Below are 16,788 nucleotides of genomic sequence, written 5' to 3' on the forward strand. Positions count from 1 at the left end.
CAGCCAGTTGCTCTAATATGTGACTGGGAAGTTGCTGCATCTGCTACCTTTTTCCTTCTAGGTGGTCGAGGTCACAGTTTGGGAGGTGCTGACAATATGTTGCAATGCATCTTTTGTAGCATAGAACATTACAGCACAGTACAGGCCCTTCAGCCTATGATGTTGTGCCAACCTATATAAAACCTAACTCCATGATCAATCTAACCCTTCCCTCCTACACAGCCCATAACTCTCCATTTTTCTTACATCCATTTGCCTATCTAAGAGTCTTTTAAATGTCCCTATTGTATCCACCTCTACCACCACCCCCGGCAGTGCGTTCCAGGCACCCACCACTCTCTGTATAAATATCCTACCTCTGACATCTCCCTGAACTTTCCTCCACTCACCTTATAACCTCTGGTATTGGCCATTGCCGTCCTGGGAAAAAGTCTCTGACTGTCCACTCAATCTATGCTTATCATCTTGTACACCTCTATCAAGTCACCTCTCATCCTCCTCCTCTCCAAAGAGAAAAGCCCTAGCTCACTCAACCTATCCTCATAAGAAATGCTCTCCAATCCAGGCAACATCCTGGTAAATCTCCTCTGCACCCTCTCTAAAGCTTCCAATCCTTCCTATAATGAGGCAAACCAGAACTGAACACAATACTCCAAGTGTGGTCTAACCACAGTTTTATAGAGCTGCAACATTACCTGGCAAGTCTTAAACTCAATACCCTGACTAATGAAGGCCAACACACCATACGCCTTCTTAACAACCCTATCGACCTGCGCTGCAACCTTCAGGGATCTATGGACTGGATCCCAGTGTTCCTCCACACTGCAAAATACATGTGAAAGTGTGCCAGCATTGAAGAGAATGAATGCTTATAGTGCTGGGTGAGCTGTCAATCAGGTGCACTGGTCCACTCTGTGCAGTGTTATATTTTGAGCATCCGTCCGGTGCAGAGAATTCCATGACCCTCTTGACTGTGACTGAGGCAGCTTTGGAAAGACAAGAGGTGAGCTCTTGTTGCAAAATACCCAACCTATGACCCAGCCTCACTGGCCCAGTTAGCAGAAAATAACCCAGAGATATCCAGCACCGGCCTTACACCATGCCAACAGTTACCACCTTCAGAGGCACAGGAGGGAATGCAGAAGAAAAAAAATCATTGGCCAATCTCTTGGAATGTTGATAACATGCTACTCTGTATGAAGCCGCATCTTCTCAATATTGGATTAAATCATTAATGATAACAACGATAAAGCTTTATCGGGCATAACAAGTCTTGACTGTAAGCATGGGACAGTAATTACCAATACCGAGGTCATCTGAGGCTTTAACCAGTTACTGATTAAAAGTACAGTGAGATCACATAAAATTGAGCTCCTTTGCTGCAGAAATAGATTCCCCCACATCAACAACACATTCATTAGGGTCCCAGGCTCAAATACCACATACACCAATGATTTGAACCTCCTGAAGTATCACATGCCAAAACTATTTTAGCAGTCTACTTCAATTCTGAATCTATTGCAAGATCTGTTCTTAATTCAAGGCAAATTGGTAACTTTAATCTGGAGATTCCATCAGAATCAAATCTGGAGGAAAATTGAAACCCATCACAAAATTGTACAGTAGGGAGAGGTACAGACATAGAGCACTACAGCACAGAAACAGGCCCTTTGACCCATCTAGTCCTTGCTGCCTGATCTTCTGCCTAGTCCCATCTACCTGCACCCAGACCATATCCCTCCAAACCTCTCCCATCCACGTATCTATCCAAACTTCTCTTAAACATTACAATTGAACCCCCACCCACCACTTCCACCTGAGGGGAAAAAGCCTGCATGCATGCACCCTATCTAAACCCCTCATAGTTTTGTATACCTTCATAAGATCTCCCCTCATTCTTCTGCGTTCCAGGGAATAAAGTCTTAACCTATTCAACCTTTCCCTATAACTCAGGTCCTCAAGTCCTGGCAACATCCGTGTAAAGAGTGGGGATTATGTAGTGGGAACTTTACTCTGCATCTCATCCCTGGTGTACCTGCCCTGCAAATTTTAATGGAAGCTGCTCTGTATCTAACCTGTGCCACATCAATGTTGGCGGAAAGTGATAGGACAAACATATTTAATTCATGCTGTTCCTGCATGCCTGGATAGTGTAGAGGAAGCCTTACTTGGTTTCTATGTTGTCCCTGCCTTGGCAGTGTTTGATGGACAGTGTAGAGAGAGCTTAATTCCAGGTTTAACCCATGCCATAAGTCGAGAGATCGAGTTTAAGAGCCGTGAGGTAATGATGCAGCTCTATAAAACTCTGGTTAGACCACACTTAGAGTACTGTGTCCAGTTCTGGTTGCCTCATTATAGGAAGAATGTGGAAGCATTGGAAAGGGTGCAGAGGAGATTTACCAGGATGCTGCCTGGTTTAGAGGGTATGCATTATGAGGAGGGACTAAGGGAGCTAGGGCTTTACTCTTTGGACAGACGGAGGATGAGAGGAGACATGATAGAGGTGTACAAAATATTAAGAGGAATAGATAGAGTGGACAGTCAGCGCCTCTTTCCCAGGACACCCATGCTCAATACAAGAGGGCATGGCTTTAAAGTAATGGGTGGGAAGTTCAAGGGAGATATCAGAGGAAGGATTTTTTTTACCCAGAGAGTGCTTGGGGCGTGGAATGCGCTGCCTGGGGCAGTGGTGGAGGCAGGTACATTGGTCAACTTCAAGAGATTGTTAGATAAGCATATGGAGGAATTTAAAATCGAGGGATATGTGGGAGGAAGGGGTTAGATAGTCTTCGGCGAGGTTTAAAGGTCAGCACAATATTGTGGACCGAAGGGCCTGCATTGTGCTGTACTGCTCTATGTTCTATGAAACCTGCCCAAGGAGTGTCTGAAGGTATAGTTCCAAATGGAAACATTACTTTCTACTGAGTGCTTGACAGATACACCAGATGCTTCAACCTCTCCACCCCTCATGTACCTTCATGTTATTAAACGCAACTCATGAATAAAGAAACTCTCCGAGTGTCTGAAGAAACAATGTCAATCTCACACACTGATTCCTCAGCCCCAGTCAGCAAGGGAACTCAGAGTTGCTCTAACAGGTTCCAGACCCATTCCTAAACACTCCCTCGTTGATCAAGCTTTGGATCACCTATCCTAGAATTTCCTTACTTAGCCTGGTATTAACTTTTGTTTGATAATCATTCCCGTGAAAGACCATGGACATGTTACTGCTTCCGACATAAACCATTGAGTGAGATAATTACATACAACAACATAAGAAATGGAGGAGACAGCAGATAAATGCGTGTCTGAGAAGTTGGTGCAGGAGGGAGGGTTTTAGATTTTTAGATCATTGGGATCTCTTCTGGGGAAGGTGGGACCTGTACAGAGAGGACAGGTTACACCCGAACCTGAGGGGGGGCCAATATCCTTGCGGCCAGGTTTGCTAGGGTGGTTCAGGAGGGTTCAAACTAGATTGCGAGGGGGAAGGGAACCGGAGGAGTAGGTCAGAGGAAGAAGGGGATGGGGAAAAGGCAGATCTGACAGGTAGAGAGGCTTTGAGGAAGGAGAAGCAGAGTACAGGCTACAAAAGTAGTAAGGTGGATGGGCTAAAGTGCATTTACTTGAATGCGAGAAGCATCAGGAATAAGGGAGATGAACTGAGAGCTTGGATAAGTACATGGGACTATGATATTGTGGCTATTACAGAGACATGGCTGACATCGGGGCAGGAATGGATATTGAACATTCCTGGTTTTCAGTGTTTTAAAAGGGATGGGGTGGGGGGGGGCATGGAAGAAGAGGAGGAGGGGTGGCAATACTGGTCAGGGACACTGTTACAGCTGCAGAAAGGGTAGATTATGTAGAAGGATCCTCTCTAGAGTCAATATGGGTGGAAGTTAGGAACTAGAAAGGGGCAGTTACCCTCTTGGGAGTACTCTATAGGCCCCCTGGTAGCAGTAGCGATACCGAGGAGCAGATTGGGAGGCAGTTTTTGGAGAAATGCGAAAATAACAGGGTTATTATAATGGGAGACTTCAACTATCCAAATATTGATTGGCACCTACTTAGTGCCAAAGGTTTAGACGGGGCGCAGTTTGTTAAGTGTGTCCAGGACGAATTCCTGACACAGTATGTTGCCAGGCCAACTAGAGGGTATGCCATATTAGATCTAGTTTTAGGTAATTAACCGGGTGAGGTGACAGATCTATCGGTGGGTGAGCATTTCGGGGACAGTGACCATTGCTCCATAACCTTTAGAATTGTCATGGACAGGGATAGGAGCAGAGGACAGGAAGATATTTAATTGGGGAAAGGTGAATTATGAGGCTATAAGGCAAGAACTTGGGAGAGTAAATTGGGATGACATTTTTGAAGATGTGGTCGATGTTCAGGGATCTTTTGCAGGATGTTAGGGATAAATTTGTCCCGGTGAGGCAGAGAAGGAATGGCAGGGTGAAGGAACCGTGGGTGACGAGAGAGGTGGAATAACTAGTTAGGAAGAAGAGGGCAGCATACATAAGGTGTAAACAGCAAGGATCGGACAGGGCTCGTGAGGAATATAGAGTAGCAAGGAAGGAACTTAAGAAAGGGCTGAGGAGAGTGAGAAGGGGACATGAAAAGGCTTTGGCGAGTTAAGGGGAATCCCTAGGCTTTTTTTCTCGTACGTAAAGAGCAGAAGGATGGCTAGGGTAAAGGTAAGTCCAATTAAAGACAAAGATGGGAGGATGTGCCTGGAAGCTGTGGAAGTGGGTGAGGTTCTCAATGAATACTTCTCTTCAGTATTCACCAAGGAGAGGGGTCTTGATGATGCTGAGAACAGTGTAAGTGAGGGTAATGTTCTAGAGTATGTAGATATTAAGAGAGAGGATGTGTTGGATTCGTTAGAAAATATTAGGACAGATAAGTCCCCGGGCCCTGACGGAATATTCCCCAGGCTGCTTCGTGAGGCGAGGAAGGAGATTGCTGAACCATTGGTTAGGATCTTTGAGTCCTCGTTGTCAACGGGGATCGTACTGGAGGATTGGAGAGTGGCGAATGTTGTCCCCTTATTCAAAAAAGGTAGTAGGGATAGTCCAGGGAATTACAGACCAGTGAGCCGTACGTCAGTGGTGGGTAAGATGTTGGAAAGGATTCTAAGAGATAGGATCTATGAGCATTTGGAAAAACATGGACTGATTAGGGACAGCCAGCATGGCTTTGTGAAGGGAAGATCTGCCTCACAAGCCTGATAGGGTTCTTTGAGGAGGTGACCAGGAAGATTGATGAGGGTAGTGCAGTGGATGTGGTCTACATGGATTTTAGTAAGGTATTTGACAGGGTTCCACATGGTAGGCTTCTTCAGAAGGTCAGAGGCCAAGGGATCCAGGGAAGCTTGGCCGTGTGGATTCAAAATTGGCTTGCCTGCAGAAAGCAGAGGGTTGTGGTAGAGGGAGTGCATTCGGATTGGAGGGCTGTGACTAGTGGTGTCCCGCAGGGATCGGTTCTGGGACCTCTACTTTTTGTGATATTTATTAACGAATTAGATGAGGGGGTGGAAGGCTGGGTTAGCGAGTTTGTGGATGACACAAAGATTGGTGGTGTTGTGGATAGTGTGGAGGGCTGTCGAAGCTTGCAGAGGGATATTGATAGGAATGCAGAGCTGAGCTGACAAGTGGCAGATGGAGTTCAATCCAGAGAAGTGTGAGGTAATACACTTTGGAAGGACAAACTTCGAGGCAGAGTACAAAGTAAATGGCAGGATTCTGGGCAGTGTAGAGGAGCAGAGGGATCTGGGGGTTCATATCCACAGATCACTGAAAGTTGCCACACAGGTGGATAGGGTAGTTAAGAAAGCTTATGGGATGTTAGCTTTCATAAGTCGGGGGATCGTGTTTAAGAGCTGCGAAGTGATGATGCAGTTTTACAAAACCCTGGTTAAGCCACACTTAGAGTATTGTGTCCAGTTCTGGTCGCCTCATTATAGGAAGGATGTGGAGGTGTTAGAAAGGGTGCAGAGGAGATTTACCAGAATGCTGCCTGCATTAGAGAGTATGGATTATAAGGAGAGACTAAAGGAGCTAGGGCTTTACTCATTGGAGAGAAGGAGGATGAAGGGAGACATGATAGAGGTATACAAGATATTGAGAGGAATAAATAGAGTGGACAGCCAGCACCTCTTTCCCAGGGCGCCAATGCTCAAAACAAGAGGACATGGCTTTATGGTATTGGGTGGGAAGTCCAAGGGAGATGTCAGAGGGAGGTTTTTCACCCAGAGAGTGGTTGGTGCATGGAATGCGCTGCCTGGGGTGGTGGTGGAGGCTGATACATTGGACAAGTTCAAGAAATTGTTAGATAAGCCTATGGAGGAATTTAAGTTAGACAGATATATGGGAGGAAGGGGTTAGATAGTCTTAGGTGTGCTTTGAAGGGCAGCACAACATGGTGGGCTGAAGGGCCTGTATTGTGCTGTATTGTTCTATGGTTCTAAATAGGAGCAGGAGGTCATCTGGCCCGTCGAGCCTGCTCTACCATTCAATAAGATCATGGCTGATTTGGCTGTGGACTCAGCTCCACCTACGAGTGGTCCAGCCCCTATGCTGACTACTGTCCTTGTGTGGACAGTAATCCAATTTCCCTCAAAGTCACAAGATTCCAAGTTAAACATCTGTAATTGTGTAAAAAAAACTGAGACCATATTCTCTGCAAGCCTGTTCAGAAGACTCTGCAAAATTCCCCTCAAATATAATCACACAGATTGCACAGAATCCTAGGACACAGAGATTATTCAGTTCTTTGAAAGAGCTCTCCAAGTAGTCTAACTCACTCCTTCTTTCCCCACTGCCCTGCAATTTTCTTCCCTCTAAAGTCTTTACGCACTAGCCTTTAGAATGTTCTAGATCACTATTCACTGCACAGGATATTTCTGATCTCCCCCTCTGGCTCTTTCCCCAGTGACCTTGAACCTGGGTCCTACTGGTTGAGGCATAGATTGAGTGGACAGTCAGAGACTTTTTCCCAGGGCGACAATGGCTAACACGAGGGGACATAATTTTAAGGTGATTGGAGGAAGATATAAGGGGGATGTCAGGGGTAAGTTTTTTTTTACACAGAGAGTGGTGGGTGCGTGGAACGCACTGCCAGCAGAGGTTGTGGGGACAGGTACATTAGGGACATTTAAGAGACTCTTAGATAGACACATGAATGATAGAAAAATAGGGGGCCATGTGGGAGGGAAGGGTTAGATAGATCTTAGAACAGGATAAAATGTCAGCAAAATATTGTGGGCCGAAGGTCCTGTACTGTGCTGTAGTGTTCTATATTCTATGTTTAAGATTACTGTCAGCTGAAACAATTTCACCCACTCAATCAAAAGCCCCATCTTCTGCTGGCTACCATTCTACGGCATTCTGCAGCACTTCCCAACTTGCTCGTCCTCCAGCTGTGCTGAAGCCAATCTTGTACCCAACCTTCCTCCACCTTTGGAGATGGGGTAGGGGAGGAGCAGGAGGGGACTAAATGGGAGCACCAGCTTACAGGCAACCCCCACATTATGGCCATTCAGATAACAGAAATTCACCCTTACAGAATTCACAAATTACTACTCAAAAATTTGAGTTACAGAATTAAATACACCCTCATGGAAATTATGTGGTAGAAGGAATAAAGGTGTAGACTATTTTCTAAATGGGGAGAAAATTCAGAAATCGGAGATGCAAAGGGACTTGGGGGTCCTTGTGCAGGATTCCTTAACCTTTGCAGGTTGAGTCGGTAGTAAGGAAGGCAAATGCAATGTTAGCATTCATTTCAAGAGGACTAGAATATAAAAGCAAGGATGTAATGCTGAGGCTTTATTAGGCGTTGGTCAGACCACATTTGGAGTATTCTGAGCAGTTTTGGGCCCTATATCCATGAAAGGATGTGCTAGCGTTGGAGAGGGTCCAGAGGAGGTTTACGAGAATGATCCCGGAGATGAAAGGGTTAACATAAGGAGCGTTTGATGGCTCTGGGCCTGTACTCACTGGAGTTTAGAAGATGAGGGGGGATCTCATTGAAACCTACAGGATATTGAAAGGCCTGGATACAGTGGACGTGGAGAGGACATTTCCAGTAGTGGGGGAGTCTAGGACCAGAGGGCACAACCTCAGAATAGAAGGACGTCCTTTTAGAACAGAGATGAGGAGGAATTTCTTTAGCCAGGGGCTGGTGAATCTGTGGAAATCACTGCCACAGACAGCTGTGGGGGCTGCTATTGAGTATATTTAAAGCGGAGGCTGATAGATTCCTGATTAGTAAAGGTGTCAAAGGTTACAGGAAGAAGGCAGGAAAATGGGGTTGAGAGGGAAAAATAAATCAGCCATGATCGAATGGCGGAGCAGACTCGATGGACCAAATGGCCTAATTCTGCTCCTATGTCTTATGGTCTCATGTAGAAAAATAAACAATTGTTTTTTCAATTGGCGTTTCTTGACATACCCAGAGATGACACAGCGCATTACAGAAACTGCATTACAGGCTGTTTTCTAGGAATGCAAGCCTCCCCACCCTCCCACCCGGGCTCTCGCTGTCTTAAAGCAGCCAGCATAATCAAAGACCCCACCCACCCAGGTCATTCTCTCTTCTCTCCTCTTCCATCGGGTAGAAGATACAGGAGCCTGAGGGCACGTACCACCAGACTTAAGGACAGCTTCTATCCCACTGTGATAAGACTATTGAACGGTTCCCTTATACGATGAGATGGACTCTGACCTCACGATCTACCTTGTTGTGACCTTGCACCTTATTGCACTGCACTTTCTCTGTAGCTGTGACACTTTACTCTGTACTGTTATTGTTTTTACCTGTACTACATCAATGCACTCAGTACTATCTCAATGTAACTGCACTGTGTAATGAATTGATCTGTACGATCAGTATGCAAGACAGGTTTTTCACTGTACCTTGGTACAAGTGACAATAATAAACCAATACAGGTTGCCTGTACAATGAGGATCACACCTGTGTCAGTGGGGAAACAATTACTTTCTGTCACGTCTCCACGAGATAGCCGAGTAGTGCTGCAGTGTACCAGGCTATTTGGACACATGCAGCAGAATCAGATAAGCAATGAATTCACAGAGAAAACATTATTAAAATTATTAACGTGATCCCTCTTTGGAAGGTCAAATTTTACTGCCCACCTTTCCAGCCTCTCCCACAATTCCACCTCTCGGCAGAAGCACATTAGATTGAATAAATTCACAGCACCCACTTGATATCTTTGCTTGGATATTCATTCCTTGGGTAATTCATTCCACAACTCCACTCCCCAGAGAGCAGAATAGCTCCCCTTCCCCGTCTCTCCATTTCCCTTCCTATTCCTCATTTTAATTCCATGTCTGAGATCTGAACCCTTCCCCACGGAACAGAGCTTGTCTGGGTCATTTCAGACTCTGCTACTGACCGGAGAGTGAACAATCTAACACTCGGTATATTTTGCTTGACAATAATAGAAAGAGCTGACATTGAAGGATGAAACCGTGATCTTGGAAAAGGTTTCAAAGGGAAGGCATCTCCTGACTACCACCAACCAGTGTCCCTCTCTCAATGAATCAGTACTCCTCCATTTTGCATTCTGCTGAGGGTCGCAATAGTACAGAATGTAATCTGGGTGGAAGACACGAGTACCCAGCAACCTGATTGGGTAGTGTCAGCACTGGCAGAGCAGAGAGGTTGGTCTGACTGGTAAGCAACAAATCAATATGAGGGATAAAGTCGCACACCCTCATCCTCACCACTCTATCTGCTGGAGACACTACTGTTCGTGATGGTTTTGGGAGAAGTAACCGCCAAACTGTACCAGTGAAGACAAAACCTGGTCATCACTCTGAGCACAGGCTCCACTGTGCAGCAATATCACCACATTAAATGGGTCAGATTCTCCATAGATCCTGGAGATGAACTATGAACCTGGAGCTCCATAGATCCACAGGGTGCTATGGACTGTTACCACCAGCAGAACAGCAATCATCAACCTCACTTCATGGCATACCTCAGCTTTCTCCCAAGGTCCCCATCACAGCAGAAACCAGTCTCTGGCAAATTCAATTCACTGCACATGATATGGAGTAATGTCTGACAGCACTGGACACAGCAAAGGCTATGGGACCAGACAATATTCCAGCTGTAGCACTGAGGACTTGCACTCCAAAACCACCTGTGCCTCTGGCCAAGCTGTTCCAGTACAGTTACAACACTGGCATCCATCTGATAATGTGGAAAACTGCCCAGCTGTTCACAATAAGGTGGACAAATCTGATCTAGCTAATTACTACCCAATTAACCTACTCTCATTCATCAGAAGAGTGACAGAAGCTGTCAACAGTGCCCTTACTCATGGCATTTACTCATCCATGCTCAGTACAGCTTTGGCCAGGACTACTTGGCTCCAAACCTCTTCAAACACGAACCACAACACTGAATTCCAGGGGTGAGATGAGGTGAGGTGAGAGTGACTGCCCTTGACATCCAGGCAGCATTTGACCAAGAGTGGCATTAAGGAGCCCTGGTAAAACTGAAATCAATGGGCATCAAGGAGAAAGCATTCCAATGGTTAAGAGTCATACCTCACACAAAGGAAGATTGTTGTGGTTGTTGGAGGTCAATCATCCCAGACCCAAGACATCAGTGCAGGAATTCCTCAGGGGAGTATCCAAGGTCCAACCATCTTCAGCTGCTTGCAGAGGAGATTTACTAGGATGCTGCCTGGAATGTGGAGCATGCCTTATGAAAGTAGGTTGAGGGAACTTGGCTTTTTCTCCTTGGAGCAACGGAGGATGAGGGGGGACCTGATAGAGGTGTATAAGATGATGAGAAGTATTGATCGGGTAGATAGTCAGAGGCTTTTCCCCAGGGCTGAAATGGTGGCCACAAGAGGACATAGGTTTAAGGTGCTGGGGAGTAGGTATAGAGGGGATGTCAGGGGTAAGTTTTTTACTCAGAGAGTGGCGAGTGCGTGGAATGGGCTGCCGGCTACGGTGGTGGAGGCGGATACGATAGGGTCTTCTAAGAGACTGTTGGATAGGTACATGGAGCTGAGAAAAATAGAGGGCTGTGGGTAAGCCTAGTAATTTCTAAGGTAGGGACATGTTTGGTACAGCTTTGTGGGCTGAAGGGCCTGAATTGTGCTGTAGTTTTTCTATGCTTCTTCAATAACTTTCCTTCCATTATGAAGTGGCGAGGCTCACTGATTGTACAATACTTATTTCCATTCGCAACTTGCCAGCAACTGAACCAGTCCATCCCTGCATGCAGCAAGCCCTGGACAACAGTAAGGCATGGGCTGATAAATGGCGATAACCCCACAAAAGTGGCAGGCAGCAACCACAACACTGGTGCCCACAAAGCTGTGTCCTCAGCTCCCTACTCTACTCCCTGTACACTCATGACTGCGTGGCCAGATTCTGCTCTGACTCCAAGTTTTCAGATAACACCACCATAGCGGCCCAAATCTCAGATAATGAGTCAGAGTACAGGAAGGAGGCAGAAAGCCTAGTGGCACGGCATCAAGACAACAACCTTCCCTCAATGTCAGCAAAACAAAAGAGCTAGTCATTGACTTCAGGAAGGGGGCAGTGCACACGCTCCTGTTTACATCAATGATGCTGAGGTTGAGAGGGTTCAGAGTTTCAAGTTCCTAGGAGTGAACGTCACCAATAACCTGTCCTGGTCCAACCACATAGATGCTATGGCCAAGAAAGCACACTAACGCCTCTACTTCCTCTTTGACCCTCACCAATTTTTATCGATGCACCATAGAAAGCATCCAATCCGGATGCATCACAGCTTGGTATGGCAACTGCTCTGTCTGAGACTGCAGAGAGGTGTGGACACAGCTCAGCACATCACAAAAACCAGCCTCCCCTCCCTGTACTCTGTCCACTCTCCAGTGCCTCAGTAAAGCAGCCAGCATAATCAAAGACCCCTCCCACACCAGACATTCTCTCCTCCCCCCTCGCATCAGGCAAAAGGTACAAAAGCCTAAAAGCACGTACCACCAGGTTTAAACTTCTATCCCACTGTTATAAGATTACCGAATGGCCCCCTTGTATAAAATGGACGCTTGACCTCAAAATGTACCTCGTTATAACCTTGCACCTTATTGTCTGCCTGCACTGCACTTTCTCTGTAACTGTAACACTATATTCTGCATTCTGTTATTGCTTTTTCCTTGTACTACCTCAATATACTGATGTAATGAAATAATCTGTATGAATGGTATGCAAAACAAAGTTTTTCACTGTACCTTGATACATGTGATAATAATAAATCAATTTACCTCTTAACAGGAAAGAATCTAACCATTGACCCATGATATTCAGTGGCATTACAGCCACCAAATCTTCCACCATCAACATCATGGGAGTCACCATTGACCAGACACTCAAATGGAGTACAAAAGCAGATCAGATACATCAGTGAGACATCCCAAAGCCTTCCCACCATCAACTAGGGACTTGTCACAAGTGTGATGAAGTACTTTTCATTGCCCAGATAAGTGTAGGTCTGACAACACACCTTATTGCACTGCACTTTCTCTGTAGCTGTGACACTTTATACTGTTATTGTTTTTACCTGTACTACATCAACGCACTCTGTACTAACTCAATGTAACTGCACTGTGTAATGAATTGACCTGCACGATCGGTTTGTAAGACAAGCTTCTCTCTGTACCTCAGTACAAGTGACAATAATAAACCAATACCATCCAGGACAAATCAACCAGTCTGATTGGCTCACCATCCACTACCCTGATCATTGAGTCCCTCCACCAGCAATTCACAGTGGCTGCAATAAAATTATTCACCCAGGCTAATCCAACAACATCTCCCAAACCACAGACAAAGACAGCAGGTACATGGGAACACCACCTCCTGTAAGTTTTCCTCCATGTCACACACCATTTCAACTTGGAAATACATTGACACTTCATCATCACCAAAAATACTTTCCACCAAAAGGACCTTGAAAATGTGGCTCCATATCACCTTCTCATGGGCAATAAATTCTGGGTTTGCCAGTCAAGGCCAAATCCCAAAACCAAAAATTTCCCTTTACTCCAATTACCTCCAAACCATTAGTCCAAAGCCAGTTGGGCTGAAAGTGTCAGTCACTATGAACTAACAATAGTGAGCCACAGCAGTGCAGTCTGTTATTTGTACGTGGAGGATCAAGTAAACCATTGTGTCTTGAATGGATTCAAGTCTGGAGTCTTGTTGGAACTGTGCTAATTCAGGTGAGTATACCATCACAATTAGAAAATGATGCAGCTTTGAGGGGTCATGGAATACACATGCTCTCACCTGCTACTATCTAGCTGGGATTCAGCATGTCGAATGTTTGGGTGTAGGGCAGAAGTCACACTCCAGAGTCAAGCAAGCAAGACAAGACTGGTACCTCGGTGCCAGTATTGATGGAATGGTGCAATATCAACAGTACTACCGTTTAGATGAAAGCATAGTTTGTCTTCCCTCTCAAGCAGATATAAATAAACACACACCATTATTTTGAAAGGAATGGGAGTCTTCCTAATGTACTGACTGATGTTTAACCCCGAGAAAGACAAATCACTAAAATGAATTATCTGATCAGTATCACATTGCTGCTTCAGTAGCTTGTTCTGTGTAAATTGGTTGCCACGTTTCCTGCAACAGTGCCCACGGTTCATTATCTGTGAAGCCTTTGGGGAGAATCTGAGACCGGGAACTTGTCCTGCCAGATTTCTTTCCTTCTGAAGATCAGAGTCAATTGCTCTCCTCTGGTACTTAGTGCTTGCATCACCAGAATCGGAATGGGCTCTAACCAGAACCAGGATTCAATTTCCCAGAAGTAATCTTGGGAATGGCAAATAATGACTTCCAAATGTGGGTTGTCAGAGGTAGCAGTGAGCCACTGCTTCTTACTTCTGACCATCAAGCAGAAGCCCTGATGTAAAGTTCACTTGTTGACACAGCAGACAATGAATGGATATGGATCTGCATGCGTACAATGCACTCCCATTGTTGCAAGACAGTTGTGGTATCTTTGCACATTCCATTTTCCTCTGGGACTACTTTTCCAGAGGCCTTATTTCCACATTTAGCCAAATGCTTCATTTACATGGCAGTGAAGTGATGCTGATCATTGGCTGATTCAGTAAGGCAGTCTGCAGCGATGTATTCCATCCTTTCCTCCTCCTCACATCTTCCCCTCGCCAATACGCTCCAGGAATGGTGACGTTGGTATCAAAGTGTGACTAGTAATCTATTACCATTAACATAACCATTGTATAGTTTGTGATTTTTGTTGGGATTATTTGTTAGTGGCTGGGGGCTAAAGTTAGTAAGAAAGGTCCACGATTAGGGGGTAGGGTAATGCGCAAGGGGCTGGAGGACATCAGTGGGAATGAAGGAAGGGGTGTAACAGTGCAGGGCCAGGAAAGGAGTTTGGGGGTGGGGTGGGGAAGGGGAAGCAGGCTGGGGGAGGGGAGTTGGGGGGAGGGTTGGCCTGGGGGAGGGGAGCTGGGGGAATGATGGCCTGGGGGAGGGGAGCTTGGTGGGGGGGGGGGTGATGGCCTGGGGGAGGGGAGCTTGGTGGGGGGGGGAGCTTGGGGGGAGGGTGATGGCCTGGGGGAGGGGAGCTTGGGGGGAGTTGATGGCCTGGGGGAGGGGAGCTTGGGGGGGGGTTGATGGCCTGGGGGAGGGGAGCTTGGGGGGGGGGGGGTTGATGGCCTGGGGGAGGGGAGCTTGGGGGGGGGGTTGATGGCCTGGGGGAGGGGAGCTTGGGGGGGGGGGGGTTGATGGCCTGGGGGAGGGGAGCTTGGGGGAGGGGTGATGGCCTGGGGGAGGGGGGACGGGCTGGGGGAGGGGAGTTTGGGGAGGGGGAGTTGGGCTGGGGGAGGGGAGTTTGGGGGGGGGGGTGATGGCCTGGGGGAGGGGGGGACGGGCTGGGGGAAGGGAGTTTGGGGGGGTGATGGCCTGGGGGAGGGGGGACGGGCTGGGGGAGGGGAGTTTGGGGGGGGGGGTGATGGCCTGGGGGAGGGGGGACGGGCTGGAGGGGAGTTTGGGGGGGGTGGTTAGGCTGGGGGAGGATCCAGCTAAGTGTGGGTGTATCATCACAATTAGAAAGTGAGTCTGGCTGCGGCTTTACCTGGAAACCTCAGGCTCTCACCCGCTGCTGTTTACCCTGTGAGTGTGGGCTTCGATGACATTGCTTTTTCCCTGGTAATCGTGAGGAACCACGCCGTAATTACAACCTCTGGGCCGTCACAGAAGGCTTCAGAGGAAGGGTATCACAGGGCCACCGAGGCCTACTCTGGCATCAGTCCTCGGCCTTTCCTACTCTCCCCGGCCGCTCACCGCTGCAGCAGACCGGGGCGCGGCGTTGATCCCAGCCGCTTCCATCGCAAACCTGCCCGAAGCGGGGGGGGGGGGGGGGGGGCAGCATCTCCCTGCCTCCCCGGGCTCCTTACCTGTCGCACCCATTCCAGTCAGCAGGCAGAGCTCCGCTCACACACCTCTCCCATCCTCAGCCCGTCGGTCAGCCAGTATCCCACAATCCCGGGCTCCTCTCCCTCCCCCTCAGGCGGCGGCTGCTCCTCCGGACCTCGGTCAGCCAGTATCCCACAATCCCGGGCTCCTCTCCCTCCCCCTCAGGCGGCGGCTGCTCCTCCGGACCCCGGTCTTCCACTATCCCATAAATCCCAGGTCCCACCCCCGGGAGCGCGGGGATGACGGGATACTGGCGGCCTCGCCGGGAGGAACGGCGGCGGACGCGTCGGGAATTGTGGGATGCTGGCAGACTGGTCGGGAGGACCCGGGGAAGTGGGTGACAGCCCTGCGGTTGGGGGCTCGTCGCTGCTGAGAGACACAAGGAAAGGTGCTGGAACCTGGAACAAAACAAGCTGCTGGAGGGACTCAGCTGGTCGAGCAGCGTGTGTGGAGGGAGAGGGCTGGGTAGTGTGTGGGGGTTGCACTGTTACCAGCCAGGTTACTGCTGGGTGAATGTCCCTTTAAGGCACCTGGACAGTAGTGTGTGTGGTGTTACCTGTAAGAGGGCAAGACTGGAACTGGAGTATCCTGGCTGTTGGTGTTGGTATTATTTATTGCAGGCAGGGCAGTGCAGCGGTCAGCGCGACGCTAATACAGCGCCAGCGACCCGGGTTCAATTCCGGCCGCTGTCTGTAAGGAGTCTGTACGTTCCCCCCGTGTCTGCGTGGGTCTCCTCCGGGTGCTCCGGTCTCCTCCCACGTTCCAAAGACGTGCGGGTTAGGAAGTTGTGGGCGTGCTGAGGAAAGGGTTAGATAGTGTGAGGGTGGTTTGGTGGACGGCACAATATGGTGGGCCGAAGGGCCTGTTTTGTGCTGTATGGTTCTATGTTGGCGACACTTGCGGGCTGCCCGCAGAGCACTCTACACAAAAGGTGCATTTCACTGTGTGTTTCGATGTACATGTGACTAATAAAGAAATCTTATTGTCACTTGTACCAAGGTACAGTGAAAAACTTGTCCTGCATACTGATCGTACAGGTCAATTCATTACACAGTGCAGTTACATTGAGTTAGTACAGAGTGCATTGATGTAGTACAGGTAAAAACAATATCACAGTGGGGTAGAAGCTGTCCTTAAGCACAGAGAGAGAGGGAGAGTGACACTGACTGCTGGTCTCTGTATCTATGGATGATGAACACTAGCTGTGGCTGTCACTATATAATCCATGTATGGATTTTTGGAGCAATCTGTGGAGTCCACTTTGTCATTAACCTGTACTGGAAAGGAGGTATATCTGTGGGCG

At 47.8% G+C, this 16,788-nt stretch overlaps 1 protein-coding gene across 2 annotated transcripts in view; it reads right to left on the reverse strand.

Annotated features, from left to right (window-relative positions):
- The window catches only part of armh3 (armadillo like helical domain containing 3), a 151,034-nt gene extending 135,373 nt beyond the window's left edge, over positions 1 to 15,661 (reverse strand). Inside the window, exon 1 of one of the 2 annotated variants that reach the window (XM_052027108.1) lies at positions 15,467 to 15,661. The gene's annotated coding sequence lies outside the window, so the exon portion shown is untranslated. The remainder of the gene's footprint in view (positions 1 to 15,466) is intronic. The other variant, XM_052027107.1, reaches the window with a different exon arrangement.
- Between the last annotated feature and the right edge of the window lie 1,127 nt (positions 15,662 to 16,788).

This window comes from Pristis pectinata, chromosome 12 (genome assembly GCF_009764475.1).
Source record: "Pristis pectinata isolate sPriPec2 chromosome 12, sPriPec2.1.pri, whole genome shotgun sequence".
NCBI lineage: Eukaryota > Metazoa > Chordata > Chondrichthyes > Rhinopristiformes > Pristidae > Pristis > Pristis pectinata.